We start from the raw sequence: 18,086 nt of genomic DNA, 5'->3' as shown, positions 1-18,086 counted from the left end.
TGTGAGGTCATGCACTTTGGCAGAAAATTCAAAGAGCAAGTTATTATTTAGAAGAAAAATTGCTAAGTGCTGCAGTACAGCGGGACCTGGGGGTACTTGTGCATGAAACACAAAAGGTTAGTATGCAGGTACAGCAAATGATGGAAGGCCAATGGAATCTTGGCCTTTATTGCAAAGGGGATGGAGTATAAAAGCAGGGAAGTTTTGCTACAGTTATGCAGGGTATTGGTGAGGCCACACCTGGAATACTGCATGCAGTTTTGGTTTCCATATTTACAAAAGGATATACCTGCTTTGGAGACAGTTCAGAGAAGGTTCATTAGGTTAATTCCGGAGATGAGGGGGTTGACTTATGAGGAAAGGTTGAGTAGGTTGGGCCTCTACTCATTGGAATTCAGAAGAATGAGAGGTGATCTTATTGAAATGTATAAGATTATGAGGGGGCTGGACAAGGTGGATGCAGAGAGGATGTTTCCAGTGATAGGGGAGATTAGAAGCAGGGGGCATGATCTTAGAATAAGGGGCCTCCCATTTGAGACTGAGATGAGATGAGGAGGAATTTCTTCTTTCAGAGGGTTGTAAATCTGTGGAATTCGCTGCCTCAGAGAGCTGTAGAAGCGAGGACTTTGAATAAATTTGAGATAGACAGATTCTTAACCGATAAGGGAATAAGGGGTTATGGGGAGCGGGAAGTGAAGTGGACCCGAGTCCATGATCGTATTACATGGCGGAGCAGGCTCGAGGGGCCGTATGGCCTACTCCTGCTCCTATTTCTTACGTTATGTTCTTATGTTAAAAAGGGGCGTTACATTTGCGGTTTTCCAATCTGCTAGGAAAATGAATTCTCTCTATCCTCTTGAAATAGAAGAGTAGCCGCAGGTGGAATGTTATCTTAAATTATTTAAAGTGCTTACTGCACTTACTGTAATAACTGTCAACTGCATGCCAGCAATTAGAATACAAGCACACGATACACTTGACATGCCCCTGACAGAGTACCGGAAAGACATTCAAGGGAACCCGCATGCTCGCAGAAAGGCCTGGAAACCAACGTCAAGTCTTATTGCGCTTTTAAGTTCCCAGTTTACATCCCAGAACACCCTGGCAGAGGACAGCTGGGGCAGAGCAGTGGCCCGATTTTCACAGGCTTAAGGTAAATGGCATTGTAGAGAACAGCAAATCAAAAGTTGGGAAGACTCAGAGCTGGCATCAGTCATGGAGGAAGAATGAACCAATCAGTGGTAAGTATAACAAATAGGCTTAGATATAGGAAGTTTAAGTATGACAGAAAGTAAATGTTACACTTACAGGAAGTGGCGCTATACACAAGATAGACACATATCTTCTGGTATGGTTTTCTTCGAACGTAGCTCAACCTCAAAATACAAATCGCTTTCTGTGAAGTCAATTATATTTAAGAGGTAATTAGGTAAACATTGAAGAGGACAAATGTTAAAGGGTACGTAGAAAGAGCAGAATAATGGAATTAGAATAGTTCCAATGTGGAGCTAAGAACCACACACAGACCATTGGCCAAATGGCTTCTTTCAGAACTGAAACTTCTACCATTGTCTGATTCTAATCTAGTCTCAGAGGGGAAGGCGCCGGGGATCATTCCTTTATGAATCTGGTACCATTCAGGGCTGTATTGGTCAGATGATTACAAAGGCATCATTCTGAACCATGCTTCAGTTCTTGACAGGAGCAGGCAGCAAAAAAAAAATCTGAATCTCTAAGCTGCACCAAGGTGAGAAACACTGAAGTGCATTCAGCAAAGAAGCTATGTACTGAGGCTAAACTAAGAAATTAAGGTAACATTTTTCTCCATTAATTCAACTTCCACATATAAACCATTTATTACCACTAGGCAAGGAAAAGCAGAGAATTTTCACTGATATCGATTTCAGAAGAGTTCAAACAATAAAGATTTGTACAGTATTTAAAGTAAACCAAATAATTGCCTTGCAGGTACTGTTTAAAAAAAAATGTATATTGGTCTAGGAAGTGACTGTAGAATAAAGAGAATGAGTTACAACTTTCCCTGGTAATTCCCTGCCATGCAATCAATAAAACAGCAGAACACATTCTATATTTATGAACTGCTGTGCAATTATGGGTTTACCCAAGTCTGCTCCTTTTAATACAAAGTTTCTCAATTCAAATGATCTTATATTGTAAAGCATCAAGTTCCACGTTGTCATGTTATTTATATTGCTTAATTCAAATTATTGGATAATACTATTTTTGCAAACACAAGAAATGACTGAAGTTTCAGCAGCAAACTGCAACTCGTGACTGAAATACCTCTGGTCCTAGCTATAAGGAGTGAGGAGACTCTGAACATCTGTTCCAATGAAGAGACGCATGAAAGTCAGGCCCCCTTAATTCCTCAGAACAACAAACCTCCTAAAATTACAATATTAGGCAACAATTAAATATGGTATTGATTTTTTTAGCTGCACACCAAGTAAAAAAAAAAGCAATTACATATTTTTGGATACAGGGAGCTCGTCTGTTGAATTTTCCTTCATTGCAAGAGTTCGAGAGCCAGTATAGAACCATTAATCTCAAGTGTTAAAGCTGGAGTAAACAACTGTAAATTTAAAAATCTGCATTAATATAGCACCTTATTACTTCACTGAAACATCTGAAAGCACTTCACGCAATGAATTAGTTCTTGAAGTGCAGTGCCTATTAATACATTAGCAAACACATAATCCATTCTGCAGGAGTGATGTACCACAAACAGCAATGAGATGAATGAACCAGTTAATTTGCGTTAGTGGAGGGTTGGCCAGGACATCAGAACTCCCTGCATCAGGCTTGTGCATTCAGGAACCAAGCTACGCAATGGATGTGGTGAACAATAATATGCCAAATTCCTATCTCCAACTCTACCCTGTGGTTACTAGTACGAGTGCCGCTTCCTATGAATGGATCTGGTGAATAATCCCGATGGATGCTGCACGATGTACATCTTAAGAAAATGTAACGGACAAACGGGATGTTCTCTAAAATTTATATGATGTTAAATATTTTAGATTAATCATTTAAAGATTGGTTTAAGTCAGATGTGTCTCAAGATGAGCCCCATTCTTCTGCGACAATGGTGACCAGCACATATAATTGGTTTATACAAATCAGACTTTAACAGCGTATTCAGTGGGAAATCGGTATCTTATATAGGTTTTCTTTGTTTCATTGTCTTTGGTCAAGATCTAATTAAGACCAAAGTTATTTGGTGGCTAGGACAGTCTTCATATAAAAACATCGACAGACTAATTTAATCTCTCCAATTGCTGAACTGTTAAGGGAAATGAATAGAGGAAGAGATGAACATTTAAACATTAAAAGCTCAGCACGAGAGATCGGTCAAACTCCCAGTCTGTTTAGGTTAAAGAATTGTTTCTAACCCAAAAGGCATCCAGTAGCAGAAATCACAGAACTAACGCAGAGCAGTCAGCACTCAGGAGATCCAAACCTCGTGGATGAACCACGATTAAGCATCATCCACATACATCACATCCAAACAAACTGATTATTTCTTGAAAAAACTTGTCATAAAAAGTTTTTTTTTTAAAAAACCTCATATGGACTGATTGTATTGCATTCATGTTTTGCCTCATCATTTGGCATATCATAGAATCATAAAGCTGTTCAAGTAGTTTTACCCTCTACATGTTGATCTGATGGCATGTCATTTTCCCCCTTCAGAAAAGGTAGGAGAATGTGGTGGTCACTCACACGATCAATACTATGGTTAGGAGTGAATTGTTAAAATCAAGCAGACTAAACGAAACATGTTACAGGGACACAGAGTTTAGTTGAAAAGATACCTAGTCTGCTTATAGAACTACTTCTGAGCCATGAACACAAGACAAATGTGTTGGGGAAAAAGTCTGAACCATAATAGTTGCTTAAAGAGCCTCTGAAACATAGAACACTCTCACAAAATGCTGTGTCGGAAATAGAAAAACATTTTCTTCTTTACACCAGAGCCATGGCTGCGTGGCATTGTGGCAACAAACATCACTCCATTTATTTTCATTACTACTATGGCACAGTTTATCCAGACTCTGAATAATCAACTAACTAGATTGGTAATAAAAAAGTTAGTCACCAGGGCAAGGGGAAAAAAGTTTGTAACCGCAATTAGCTCAGTACATTTGGTGCCAGAATATCGGCTAAAGACAATGTCGCCTCTTGGTTAGTCTCGGTGAAAATACCCCAGGGATTACCATGCAAGAGAGGTTTGTTCCAACAATCTGAAAAATGCTTGCATCCAACACTAAAAATAGCTGAGGCAATCAGCCCCCAACATCATTAACTAAAGGTCAGCTCCATAAATTTAAATCCAAACAAAGTGATTGTCTATACTCAAACTGAATTACATCAGTAAATAGTTATCATAATGAAGTCACTTTATCTTTGCAGTTCCAGTCTGAGCTTTCAAAAAATCTGTTCACCCCGCACACTTTTAAGAGCACACCTCCACACCAGGTCGGTGATTGGAGCGTGGACAGATACAGCAGGAGCGGCGAAAGACTGTAGAGGGATGTGATCGGGGCCCAGGGGAGGCGCGAGTTCAAGGCCAGGGGCAGCACGGACCAGCCCACACTGCGATACGTGAGAGCACTAGGTCCGTGCAGCAGAGCTGGTCTCCAGTCTTCTCGGGTAATCCTTGCCACTGGACCAAGAGCTAGCTCTGTGAAGCCCGTGTGGTGGCTGGTGTGCAACGGCCACCCCACGTTAAAAAAATTCACGCACAGGCATCTTCCACCCTTCAGGCTGTAGTTCGGGTTCTTCATTGAAACACCTGTGAACACACCCTTTTTTTGGCGTGGAAGCAAGTCATCCTCGTTTCGAGGGACTGCCTATGATGATGATGACACCCTTAGTAAACAACTTGCATTTACACAGCACCGTTAATGTTGGAAAAACGTCCCAAAGGGAACAGATGCCAAACTGCAAAAAGCGAGAGAGGGATTTAGAATATAACATAAGAACATAAGAAATAGGAGCAGGAGTAGACCATACGGCCCCTCAAGCCTGCTCCACCATTCAGTAAGATCATGGCCGGTTATCGACCTCAATTCCACTTTCCCGCATAATCTCCATATCCCTGGATTCCAAAAATCTATCGCAGCCTCAAATATATTCAGACACTGAGCAGCCACAGCCCTCTGGGGCAGAGAATTCCAAAGATTCACAACCCTCAGTGAAGAAATACCTCCTCATATCAGTCTTAAATGGCCTATCGCTTATCCAGAGACTATGGCCCCTAATTCTAGACACTCCAGCCAGGCGATACAACCTCTCAGCATCTACCCTGTCAATCCCCTTCAGCAATGAGATCACCTCTCATTCTTCAAAACTCCAGAGAGTAAAAGGACCATTCTATACAATCTATCATAAGACAGTCCTCTCATCCCAGGAATCAATCTCGTGTACCTCCATTGCACCGCCTCCAAGGCAAATACATTCTTCCTTAGATAAGGAGACCAAAACTGTGCACAGTCCAGGTGTGGTCTCACCAAGGCCCTGTACCATTGTGGCAAGACTTCCTTACTCTTCTACTCCAACCTCCTTTCAATAAATGACAACATGCCACTTGCTTGCTATACCCTGCACGCTAGCTTTCTGTGTTTCTTGCACAAGGACACCCAAATCTCTCTGAATACCAACATTTAAAAGTTCCTCACCATTTAAAAGATATTCTGTTTTTTTTATTCTTGCTACATTTCCCCACATTATACTCCATCTGCCACCTAACTGCCCATTCACTTAGTCTATCTATATCGTTTTGCAGAAGCTTTGTGTTCTCCTCACAGCGTTGTAGCAGAAAACTTGGATACATTACACTCAGTCCCTTCATCTAGGTCATTAATATAGATTGTAAATAGCTAAGGCCCCAGCACTGATCCTGGCAGCACCCCATTGGTTACAGCCTGCTAACCTAAAAAAAAAGACCCGTTTATCTCTATTCTGTTTTCTGTCCGTTAACCAATCCTCTATCCATGCAAATACATTACCTCCAATCCCATGATCTCTTATCTTGTGTAATAACCTTTTATGTGGCACCTTATCGAATTCCTTTTGGAAATCCAAATATACTACATCCACTGGATCCCCTTTATCTACTCTGCTAGTTACATCCTTAAAAAAACTAATAAACTTGTCAAACACTATTTCCCTTTCCGAAAACCATGTTGACTCTGTCTAATCAGGTTATGATTTTCAAAGTGCCCTGATACCACTTAATGAATTCCAGCATTTTTGATGATGGATGTCAGGCTAACTGGCCTGTAGTTCCCAGTTTTCTCTCCCTCCTTTCTTGAATAGCAGTGTTACATTTGCTACCTTCCAATCCACTCAGCTCACTCTAGAATCTAGGGAATTTGGAAAGATCAAAACCAATGCATCTACTATCTCTGCAGCCACCTATTTTAGAACCCTAAGATTTAAGGAGGGAATTCCAGAGAGTGGGACCTAGGTGGATGACCTAGGTAATCAATGGAGGGTCAGGAAGGTGCAAACTAGGCCAGAGTCAGGAGGAATCGAGAGTTTAGGGAAGGAGTTATAGATGGGAGGAAGTTACAGTGGGATTTAAATAAAGGTATTAAAATAGAGAGAAAACTATAAAAACAGGGACCCTATAAAGAGGTACTAACCAGTGAAAACTACTAGGACTATGAATGGCCAACTTGGTACCTATCCATTTATTACAAAGAGCTATCGTGCTCTGGATGGCTCAAGAGATAGATATACTGCTTGGTAGTGTCAGCTGTGATTCAACGGGTAGTACGCTCACCTGAGTCAGAAGGTTGTGGGCTCAAGTTCCATTCCAGGGACTTGAGCACTAAAATAACCTAGGCTGCCACTCCAGTGCAGTGTTGAGGGAGTGCTGCTCTGTTGGAGGTGCCGTCTTTCAGATAAGATGTTAAACCGAGGTCCCGTCTGCTTTCTCAAGTGGACGTAAAAGATCTCATGGCACTATTTCGAAGAGCAGGGGAGTTATCCATGGTGTCCTGGCCAATATTTATCCCTCAATCAACATCACAAAAAAAAACAGATTATCTAGTCATTATCACATTGCTGTTTGTGGGAGCTTGCTTGTGTGCAAATTGTCTGCCATGTTTCCTACATTAGAACAGTGACTACACTCCAAAAGTACTCAATTGGCTGTAAAGAGCTTTGAGATGTCCATTGATTGTGAAAGGCGCTATATAAATCCAAATCTTTCTTTTACAGGACTGTGCCACAGACGAGGAGCATTTTCCATTCCTTACTTGTGCTGAGTTGGCTAATCTCAACACTTGATGCACTGCAATTAATCTCACAAGAAGGGGGGGGGGGGGGAGGGGGTTGTAGAGGGAGGGAAAGAGGAAGCAAAATTACTATTCCGACTTGTTATCCAATTAGCCCTGCTGAAAGTACACATGTAGACATTGGAATAGGACACAAGCATGGGTGGGGAGGTAGAAGATGATTGTCTCTCTTCCTTCCCTACCCCAACCCCTATAAGAAAGATGTTACAGTTAAGTCCATTTTTATTTTGGAGAGGAGTCTTTGAATTTTAAGCAACAGCCAAAGAGATTACAAGCAGAATTAAACTCTCTGCCTGTCAGGTTGATTCAGTGTGAAGCTTGCCACGAAGTGTATGGCAGTTAGAGCTTCCCTCCTGGTCATCTGGACTCCAATTTCCACCTCACTATGGTCACACACCCAATACAAAGAACTCCACACGTGGAGACTGCAGGCACGAGCCTCAAGCACAGTTCAATCCACCTTTGTTTAAAACTAAATCCTGAATTCATGCCTTATTACACTGACATTGTGCCTTCAGCTGCCAAGGCCCCAAGATCTGGAATTCCCTCCCCAAGCCTCTCCACATCTTTGCCACTCTCCTCCAAGACCCTTAAAATCTACCTATTTGACCAAGCTTTTGGTGACCTGTCCTAATGTCTCCTTATGTGGCTTGGTATTAAACTTTGATTGATTGCTAAAAATTGCTCACGTGAAGCACCTTAGGAAGTTTTATTCCATTAAAGGCACTATATAAATGCCAGCTGTTGATTCTCCTTTCCCAATTGGTGTTTCCCTGAAAAATGCTACCAGTTAGTCACAGAACACAAAAAAAATCACTGCAACCATGAGAGCACAAGAGATCAAAATACATTGAACAGATTTTTTTTTTATAAAAGTGTCACACATGAAGAATTATAGTTCAATTGAAAACTTATTGGTTGTCAGAAAGGGGGAAAAAAGGTTTGTTAAATGTTCAGCCTGAAGAGTCACTTCATTTGGAACAGCTTCTATATTTCATCACATATTGTACTGCTGACAGAGAAACAGTTAACCCACACCCCAGACCATTTGAATCATTCAGAAGCCTTAGAGCAGCCTAACGCTGATGGCTGAATATTGCATTGAAGAATTTCAAGTTTAAATCCTTGTTGGATTTCCTCCAACTCAGTTTCTCCCGCCCCCACATGGCTCAGTGGGGAAATGCTCAGCCGTGTGGTACTGAGCTATTCAGATCAGGAAAATCTCAAGCTCCTCCTATCAGTGCTGAGATAGCCAACATATGCCTGGAGCACACAATTAACCTTGGGGTCCAAGACTAGGAAGAGAGGAAAACAAAACCACTCCACGGTGTCATTTCTACTGGCAAATAGCCCATTGGCACTCACTGTCCAAGCTCAAGATTAACCACTTGGTGAGGTACCAAAGCACCATCAGCACCTGTCAAACTAAACCTGCCAACTTTGCCCTCAAAACACAGGCAACTCAGTCCTACTTGTGTTTACAATTCCTACTTGCCGACTTATCCTGTTTGAATTTTACAGGCCTGGAGGAGTGGGAAAGGGCATTGCTTATGCTGTTGTCTCATTGATGAATAAATCCTAAATTAGAATAGTAAACTCAGTTAGTATCAGCAATTTTGAGATACATGCAAATTAGTGGGAAGCTGGATTTAAATTCTACATAATGCCCGAGGCTCCATGGTCCACACCATTGCAGTGCACAAAAACAAAGGTTGGACACCCTGATCTAGATAGAATGGTGAACAACAATATCCTACGGACATGCTAGAGGGCACTATGCCAAGGAAGGCAGCATCCCTTTAATAAGCTATCAACCCTTGGACACATCAGCGTTGTCCCCTTAAAGGTCCCATGCCACTAGTCAATAACTGGAGGTCTGGCTAATAATCTCTGATGAAACCTCTCATACCAGCTATCTTCAGGTGCTGCAACATAAAAGAGATAGACAATCCCTGGAGCTAACCGGGTTAAAGACAAAACTCAATGACAAATATGCTATGGCCCGGATTTTGCAGTGGATATGCAGCGTACTCTGAGGGCCTGTTTGCATCAGCGCAAGGGGATACCTTAGGCATGTTTTAAACATTTTTATCTCGGAAATCATATACAGGTTGAAACTCTCTTATCCGGAATCCTCAGGGCCTGGCCTGTTCTGGATACGGGATTTTTCCGGACGAGGGGCGGTCAGGTTAAATTGGATGGTACAGGTACTGAGCAAGGGGATATCAGAGCTGGCTGGCTTGGGGCTGGGAGTGCGGCAGAGAGATCATGGGGGTGGCGGTGGATCGTGGGGTCAGACCAGCGATTGCGGGAGTCGGCAGCGAGGAAGGACTTCAATTTGTTAATGTCGGAGTTCTGCACATGCGCCACCCGGTGGCCGGGAATGATTCTGGACGAGGAGTGATTCCGGATAAGGGAGCTCTGGATAAGGGAGGTTCAACCTGTAGTTTAACTGTATCAAATGAGTTTTTCTCGTTTCTTCAATTATTAATTATTGACATAATTAAAACTTTATCAGCAAAATTAAATTTTTTAATGAAGTTGGTGGAATGAAGCTAAATTCCAATCCTGTAAATTGTAATTAAATCTAATTACAGGATTCCATTAAACCTGATTACGGGATGCCCTTTTGAATTGATGTAAAATCCAATTCTGTTTGATGATTGCAGGACCAGGCCCACGTTCACGTGATCCCAGGTACACTTCCGCACAGGCTACGTCCCTGGGATCTGTGGGCCATTTCACTGCCCTCCGACTCGCAGCGTCAGACTGAAAATTTTCGCGTGAAGGTCGTCATCACTAGGCACAAATTCTTTTCGCAGGTCAGCGGCGTACTTTGGAGTTACACCGCCGATCGCAATATTTGGCCCTATAAATCTAACATTAGATCCATTTCCCAAATTGAAAGAGTATGTGTCACAAAATTGCAAATACTAACTGATCTTTGCATTTAGGATTTAGATCCCAGCCCCAATTGAGATTATAGCTCTCAACACTAATCCAAAATCTTTACCCTACACAAGTCCCAACACTGAATAATTCAAATTAGGGTTTTAATTTCAACGTTACGTAGATCCAAGCTGTAACCCTGATTTTTTTCCCTCAATTTACTCCCTGGAGGCAGTGCCACATGTTGAGGAGCAGGTACATACATGCTGTCAGCCCTGAAGTGCCTTACCCAAGTAATCTTTCTATATATGCAAGACTGCATTGCGGGTATTGCTAGGTTCTTAAACCATGGAGGGAATCAAAGCAGAGTGCAAGTCCTCATCAGCACACACACAGCTGCACTGTGTGCACATCCAATAGGGTGAGGAGCAGGAGCGGAGTCAATCAACCATCCAGCCAGAGGGCATGAAGACTAATTATAATACTTCAGAACCACTCAACAAGGAACAGTTAACTAAGCACAGAAGCCAGGGAAGAAACCCAGAGTTTCCCTGGTCTTTATCATGAGAAGCAGAATGAGTAATGTGCAATACTCAACACTACCAAATTCCAATCCAACCAGACAGGCCTGTATTAAGTTAAGCAACTTGGGTTCTAGCACACTGTAATTAACTTTGGAGAGACCACAAGTACTAGCACTTAGCTCTTCAAAATTCTAATGGAAGTGCTGATCAAGACAATGAAGATACCGCCAGCTGTTTAACCCTTTACCTCTCAACTTACATTCATATCCCTTATCCTGATTATTGTATCATACAGGTTGGGCTTTTCAACAGAATGGACTTTGTCTCAACAACTCCACAATAATTTTAACCTTAAATATTCCAACCCATATTCCCATCCTTAATTTCTGGCTTTCTCAACAGCTTACACAGAGTAAAGATACTGCCCCACTAAGCTATGCAAATGAGGCCTCGGATTTGGTTCTCACAATCCGCTCAGTAAGGCTGCAAATGGCCTCAAAACCTCAGTAAATACATGAACATGAATTGGCATTTCTTCAATGGCACTGGGTTAAAATTCTGGAATGTCCTACAATTGCCCCGCTGCAGGACTGCAGCAGTTCCAAGAGGGCAGCCCACTTCCACCATCACAGAGCAATTAGGGATGGGTGAAAATGTGTCCTTGCCAGTAGATTGAGAGAGACAAGTTGTTCAACAGGTTTAATGTCATAAGAAAGAGATGGAATCCGAAACATTGCAATGAACCTCAGTTTCAATGCAGGAAGGAGTAAAAGGCTTCAGGTCGTGGTATCTTTTTGGAACATATCCACTCAGCATCTCAATGGAAATAAACAAACAGAGACTTATGATAGCTCAGTTGTGGGCTTCTATTCCTAGCCTTCCCCCCAAAATCAGGGACAGCCAAATACAAACTGCTATTTTGCAATGCAACCGAGAAACCCCTCCCTTCAGTGACTGAAGCAGGGAAATACATAACATGAAAAGTGAGCAATGCAAGTATACAATTAAAAGATACGTTGCTGAAAAAGCCTATAGTAAGCCTCAATTAATACATACAGCTCTATACGAATTGTAAGGTGGATGCACTGTGCAACAGCAGAGCGACATTAGCCGAAAATGATTGCACTCAGAATCCCAAACAAATCAAGTCGACAACCTATTGAGCTTCATAGGTATAAAAGTTCAGAAAGGCGTTAAAACTGAGTCAGTAGATCAAGATCCCAACAAAGCCAGTGCATTCTATTTTTAGTTGGGTAGAAAGGATGATTAATACAATTGTCATTTTATCCTTAACTTTTTTTAAAAAAGCACACCACTTATCAGCTAATCATGTGGTTAATGTTGCAAGTGTCTAGCTCCTTAACATCCGATCACTATTTCAGAGCTTTATACACACACCAAGTGATCTCACACACAAGAAATCCCCTCCATCTCCCATCCTCCATGAGATTTTTTTTTAAATACAAGCACACATGGACACCAACAATGATTATGTCGGCATAGATTTGAACTCTGTGACTGCTGATCAAAAGAACTGTCTCAGAATCCAGTGTGCATTCACTGTGCAAAACAGTGATTGGCAGTATTGTATAAAGACTTCAAGTACAATTCTTAGACCATATGGGAATCTAGTCAATCTAATGTATTCCTAAACACATACACATTCAGCAATATGGCATTGTTTAATCCTGTGGCACATGCATTGGTTGAGAGGACAGGTGGGCACTGCACATTCCTTTGGTTGCAGCCAATCTAATTCTGTAATCAGCTGAAGCACAACCCTGCAGGTCCCCCACACTCCCATCAGCCAGTTAACATGCCTCATCTAGGTTCTGCATCCACTGCGTATGACCAACAGTGACTAAAATCGGCAGAAAGCGCAAGTGCCAATATCAACACAAATTGCAATTTGAACCAGTGTCCCCAAGAACCCCAGTTCAGCCTTTTTTTCTGTCTCCACAGCTCTTCCTCAGTCTCCACTGCACCAAATGCAGAGGAAATTCTTTATAGTTTTCGTTCCTTATAGAAAAGATCCACATTATTCATTTTACTTACTAATTTTGAAAATCAGAACTTGAGATATTTCCATACAGAAAAAAACAAGCTTGGATTCATCCAGAATCTCATCATGTCTAGCAAAAATACAAAAGTGCAGTCGCTATTTTATATGCAAATGCGGCAAGAATCCCAAACGGCAAATAAATGATCAACCAGTTAATCTGCAGCATTGGTTGAGGGAGGACTGTAGGCCAGGACACCAAGAGAACATCTTTGAGTGGGATATTTCATATCTCTCTGATCCACCATAACAGGCAGATGGACCTCAAGTTTAAACAAAGCATGGAAGGAAAAGCACATAAACACAAGATATAAGCAGTCCCCTTTCACATCTGGGTTTGGCTGCATACCCAGACAAAAGATGAAAGTGCTGCTTCGAAGGCCCCCAAGCAAAATGAGCTGGAGGCAATTCCCCCTCTCCCATTTCCTCTTGGGCACATGCCCACAGCACAAAACTGCCCATAATTCAGCATAACTAACATCATTCTAGGAGACTTGTACGAGAAATAGAAATATCACATTGGTGCATTCCTCAGGGGCTGGGGGCCAAGACATTAGACTGAGGCAGAGAATTCTACTCTGCAGCCATCTTATTCTATATCTGATCTTAGAGGTCTTGTTGTGGTCAGTGATCGGAAAACATTCTACCCCCAGCATTCTTCATTTAAAACCACTTAAATATGAATTTTACTCGGTGTGCAGTTTAACATAAATTTACATTACATTATATGGGGATTGGGGAGCAAAGTAGGCAGAATAACGACTAAGGACCCAGATATAGCTCGTGGTATTGACTGTGTGTAACTGAGACACACCTTTCAGAGGATCCCAGGTTTCATTACCAGTCTGAGCTTACAGTTAAACTCAGCTAGGAAGAGAGGAGAAGCTCTACAATTAGCCTTTATACGCCGGAAATTGGGGGTTTGGAAAATAACTGTTGGTCCTTTCTGCCAACTGCCATCTAATGAGTGTCGGAAGATGTGTGTGTTGGCATTGGACGAGGATGGGATTGGACTCCGTCGTGATGCTATCCATGGAATATAGCCAGTACTCACTACCTGGATTAGGACATGCAGAATGACCACATGAATGATGTACTGGGGAACTGTTGATTCCCAAGGAACCCGATGGTCAGCATGCCTCTTACTTTCATGAGAGGGAAGAGGGACGAAAGAATCTGACAGAAAAAACAAGTGCCCTTTTACTTCTGACACCGAACTTCAAATCATCAGGTTTTGAAGAAGGAGTTGCTTAGAGAATATAATAGAGCTGATTTTAAACACGCAGTTGGAGCCAAGGCTACTGGCTTATTAATTACCTCCATTACATTAATTCAGATGCTTCATGCTATAAAGTTTGGTAATGACTCCAAGGCTAGTTTCTCCAATACCGTCAGCACTCTCTGCTTCAGATCAACAAAACAGTTGGATCTACGAATTTCACTAGTTTTGAAATTATGTTGTGTGTCTGATCAGATTTCACATCTCCTGTTGATATTGCCAATGCTGGGTGTTTTGTAATCAGAACTACTGTCATTTGGGAATTGTTGATACATCACATTTTCCATCCTCTATTATTCTGATTTGCTTGGTCTCATTACAAAATAGAAAAAGATGATGGAAATGCACAGGAATAAAAATACACAAACATTTCGAATGGGTTATTTCATCGGAGGCAGAGTAATCTGTTGTGCATTTCCAGCATTTAAAAAAAATATAGCCAAACATTATTTTGAATGTTATAAAAACCTTCTTAAAAATGGGGTTCACTAATGTGAACTTCACTGCTTTAGCAGACACCGATTCAATCCAAGACATTCATGGATCTCCAGGCATAGAGGCCTAGACATGCCAGTCATGGATTGGTGAGCAGCACCACAGGATCAAAATAAATGAGGAAAGGCCATTTGTTCATCCAATATGAGCAATCTATAGTCCATCCAATAGACATTTAATGGCTGCTTTCACCTCCATAGCTCTTCCTGGTGTCCATTCCAAGTGTCCTTTATGTGAAGAAGTACTTCCTGACATCCATCCTAATATTGCCCTTCACAAGTTGTCTCCCTTGTCATAATCTACTTTGAGGTTAATGGTCTGACGTGACAAAAATAAAGCATTTTGTCTGAGGCAGTCTAATGCTGGTTTCTGCAAGTTACAGGTTTTATACATTTTGATGGAGCTGGCCAAAGCCAATTGTTTTGATTCCTGTCCAACAAAAAGTGTGTTTAATTGTTTAAATAGCCCAATTTGAACCTCATGACCTGCAAGCTCTCCAGTCTTGTTCCACAGGCAGTGTGTTTGGATATTGTGAGCAGCAACCAATCTCTAATTAAAACGAGTTACAAAGTGCCTCGTTCCAAAAGGTCTTAAAAAAAAAATCTTTAAAACAGGTCAGTCATGTCATCTGGTGCAGAGCAAAGAGTCAAGCTTAACTAGTTGTAGTTTTAATTGACAAAGGTATTAGAGACACGACCGGCAGCTCCATGGCCTGAAGTTTCTAGTATGGAAACAGCCAGTGACGACCTAATAAAGCATTTACATAAAACTTACAGCAGAGAAACAGGCCATTCGGCCGAAGTGCTCAATGCAGTGTTTATACGCCATATGCACATCTCCCACCCTACATAATCCAAGTCCATCAGCATATCCTTTTATTCCTTTTTCCTTCATGTACTTATCTAGATTCCAATTAAATGCATCTATGCTATCCACCTCAACCATGGCAAAGCTCCACACTTGCACCACTCTCTGGGTAAAGAACTGTCTCCTGAACTCCCCATTGGATTTATTATGACTATTAAATATTTATGATCTCTAGTTCTTAAACTTCCCCACTAGTAGAAACATCCTGTCGACATCTACCCCATCGAACCCATTCATAATTTCTCTATTGGGTCATCCCTCAGCCTTCTATTTTCTAGAGATGAGAGCCCCAGCCTGTTCAGCTTTTGTTTCCCCAAGAGGTTAAATCCACTGACCACTGGTGAGGACAATCAGGTGGTTCATTCCAGTAAACCAGAGAACAGCTTCATGGCTCTATATTCAACACCTGGTCTTGCTATTGTTTACCCAGACATTGGCCAGGTAAAGTCATACTCCAGTTCATAGGAGATGCAAGAGCCATTATAGGAGTGGCTGGTGCTGTTAAAATATCTAGCATAAGATCTAGAATGTACATTTTTTTTTAAATAAATGTAAAATCTTGTATGCTTCCATAAGCTAACCTCTCTCTCCCTCCCTCTCTCCCACCCTCCCCCGCTTCCATTGCCATTTAAGGTTTAAAAACCTGGGGTCTAGAAATTGGATAACTTGGAAAAACAGGCACGTGCACCGCTCAGAGTACAGGCAGGTCACCTTCGTGCTGTCCGCGGCTCAGCCCCATGTGACTGGGCGGCAGGTTGTTCTGGAGCCTGCAGGGAGGCACGGAGATAGGGCTGGAGCTGGACAACGGCTGACTCTTGCTGCAGGGTCAGAATTCCTCGTTCATCACCTTCATGGCTTTCAGGATGGTTTTGTGCATGTTCTCCGCCACCACCAAGTCGTCTACCTACATCCCAAACTCCCTGGGGTCCGGCCACCGCTGAGCGGCCCACCATGCTGCCTGCTAATTATGAATGCATTGCAGAACCTAGCACTGAATGCGCTGCTGACAGGCTGTGCTCTCAGCAGGGGGGGGGGGGGGGGGGGGGAAAAGGGGCGGTGAAGTTTGCAGTGTCCCAGCTAGGCTAGCCTGCTCCCCCTAAACGCAAGCTTGCTTTCTGCAGATTAAAAGTTTAAAAAGTGCTTTAGCACCAACTCAAATGACTCAACAGGCCATGGAAAAAAAGTACCCAGCATCTCGGATACAGGGGGTCAACACAGGAAGAGAGTGGTCCTCTACCCACAGGGAACCAGGAGGGCCTCCAGAAAGAAGAATGCAAGACTACATCACCAAGGCGGTCACTGCCAGCAGTGTCACCTCCAGGACCTGGCTCCGGTGCCCAAATAAGTTTTGTGACCACAGACGAGTGGTCAAGGCCAATGAATGCATCTTCAAAAGCTGTCTCCTACCAACTGCACCACTAGCTTCACACATTGATCAATGCATGACCCCTCCCCCAATCACTCACCTACCAAACATGAGGCACACCTCACTTCACCTCATCCCCTTGGAGGAGATGGAGCTGGCCATTTTTGGCAAGGGCATGCTGAGCCCTTGGCCAGCAGTGGGGCTGAAAGAATACAAGATGCAGGTATCCTCATACTTTATTCTCCTTCTCACATCCCACTTCCCCTTCATCCCACAATCTCTTTTGATTTACAAGCTGTACATGGTGCAAGCGTACACCTCTTGCTTTACTGCCACCCCCACCTCCCCTCACCATAACCCTACCTTGTGCCTTCCTCATTTCATATTCCCAAGAAATTCAGCCTGCACAGACAGCGATTGACCAAGAGGGAGAGGAGAGTGAAGAAGAAACATGGTTAATCAATTTCACACTCCCAGCCACCAGCTCCTCGAGGCCGTTCTGCAAGGCCATTTGCAGTGTTCTCCACTGAAAGTCAGCAGCCTTCCACCAGCCATGCTGCAGCCACTGTTTTATGCAGTGCATAAGAGTACTCTGCATCAGCTGGCCAAAGGGACTCCAGGGCCAGCCTTTAACCGGCCAAAGGGACTCCAGGGGCCGGCCCAGGAAACTATCCGAAACTACTGCTCAACACACCCAGCTTGCACTTGAGCCCCTGACGGCATCCAGGCTCCCTTCGGGGACGATTGGGCCTCTACTTCCCCGCGGTGCTCCAGGTGTGGCCTGGCCAGGGCTTTGTGCAGCTGCAGAGGGCTGGCAGCACCCATGGAGCAGTGCCAAGGGAGTAACCTACTACTAACTTACATCTTAAACTTTTTAACTTTTAAACAACCTGGAGAAATTTTTTTTAAAACCTCTGGAGAAACTTAATAACTTTTTTTTTAAACTTTGGAAGAAACTTTTAAAACATTCCTCGGCACTCCAGCGGACAGCTGACCTTTCTAATGCCTGTCCCCAACCAAGCCACGGGCCACCTAACCACCAAGGGCGCTACTCGGCACCGAGCTGGCAACCAACATCTTGCCGTAGGCAATTAGGCTCATACAGCAGTGCCTGGTCTCCAGTCGTCTTGGACCCCCTTGCTCAGCTAAGCCCATGTGGTTGCCGGTGTGCAATGGCCACCCCATGTTAAAAGAACTCACGCACAGGCATCTTCCACTTCGTTGGCATGAAGTTCGGGACCTGGAACGTCAGAACCCTCATGGACAACTCCAACAGCAA

The 18,086-nt window shown here is 42.9% G+C and overlaps 1 protein-coding gene across 5 annotated transcripts in view; it reads right to left on the bottom strand.

Moving 5' to 3' along the window:
• The window catches only part of LOC139233964 (F-box/LRR-repeat protein 20), a 177,421-nt gene that overhangs the window by 135,308 nt on the left and 24,027 nt on the right, over positions 1–18,086 (bottom strand). Inside the window, exon 2 of one of the 5 annotated variants that reach the window (XM_070864671.1) lies at positions 1,309–1,396. The exons of 3 other annotated variants lie outside the window; for them this stretch is intronic. The gene's annotated coding sequence lies outside the window, so the exon portion shown is untranslated. Of the gene's footprint in view, positions 1–1,308; positions 1,397–2,304; positions 2,361–18,086 lie in introns of those variants that run through there. One more of the 5 variants, XM_070864673.1, reaches the window with a different exon arrangement.

Source organism: Pristiophorus japonicus, chromosome 21 (assembly GCF_044704955.1).
Source record: "Pristiophorus japonicus isolate sPriJap1 chromosome 21, sPriJap1.hap1, whole genome shotgun sequence".
Lineage (NCBI taxonomy): Eukaryota > Metazoa > Chordata > Chondrichthyes > Pristiophoridae > Pristiophorus > Pristiophorus japonicus.
The sequence above is the reverse complement of the archived record's forward strand: the minus strand, read 5'-3'. Positions and strand labels throughout refer to the sequence as shown.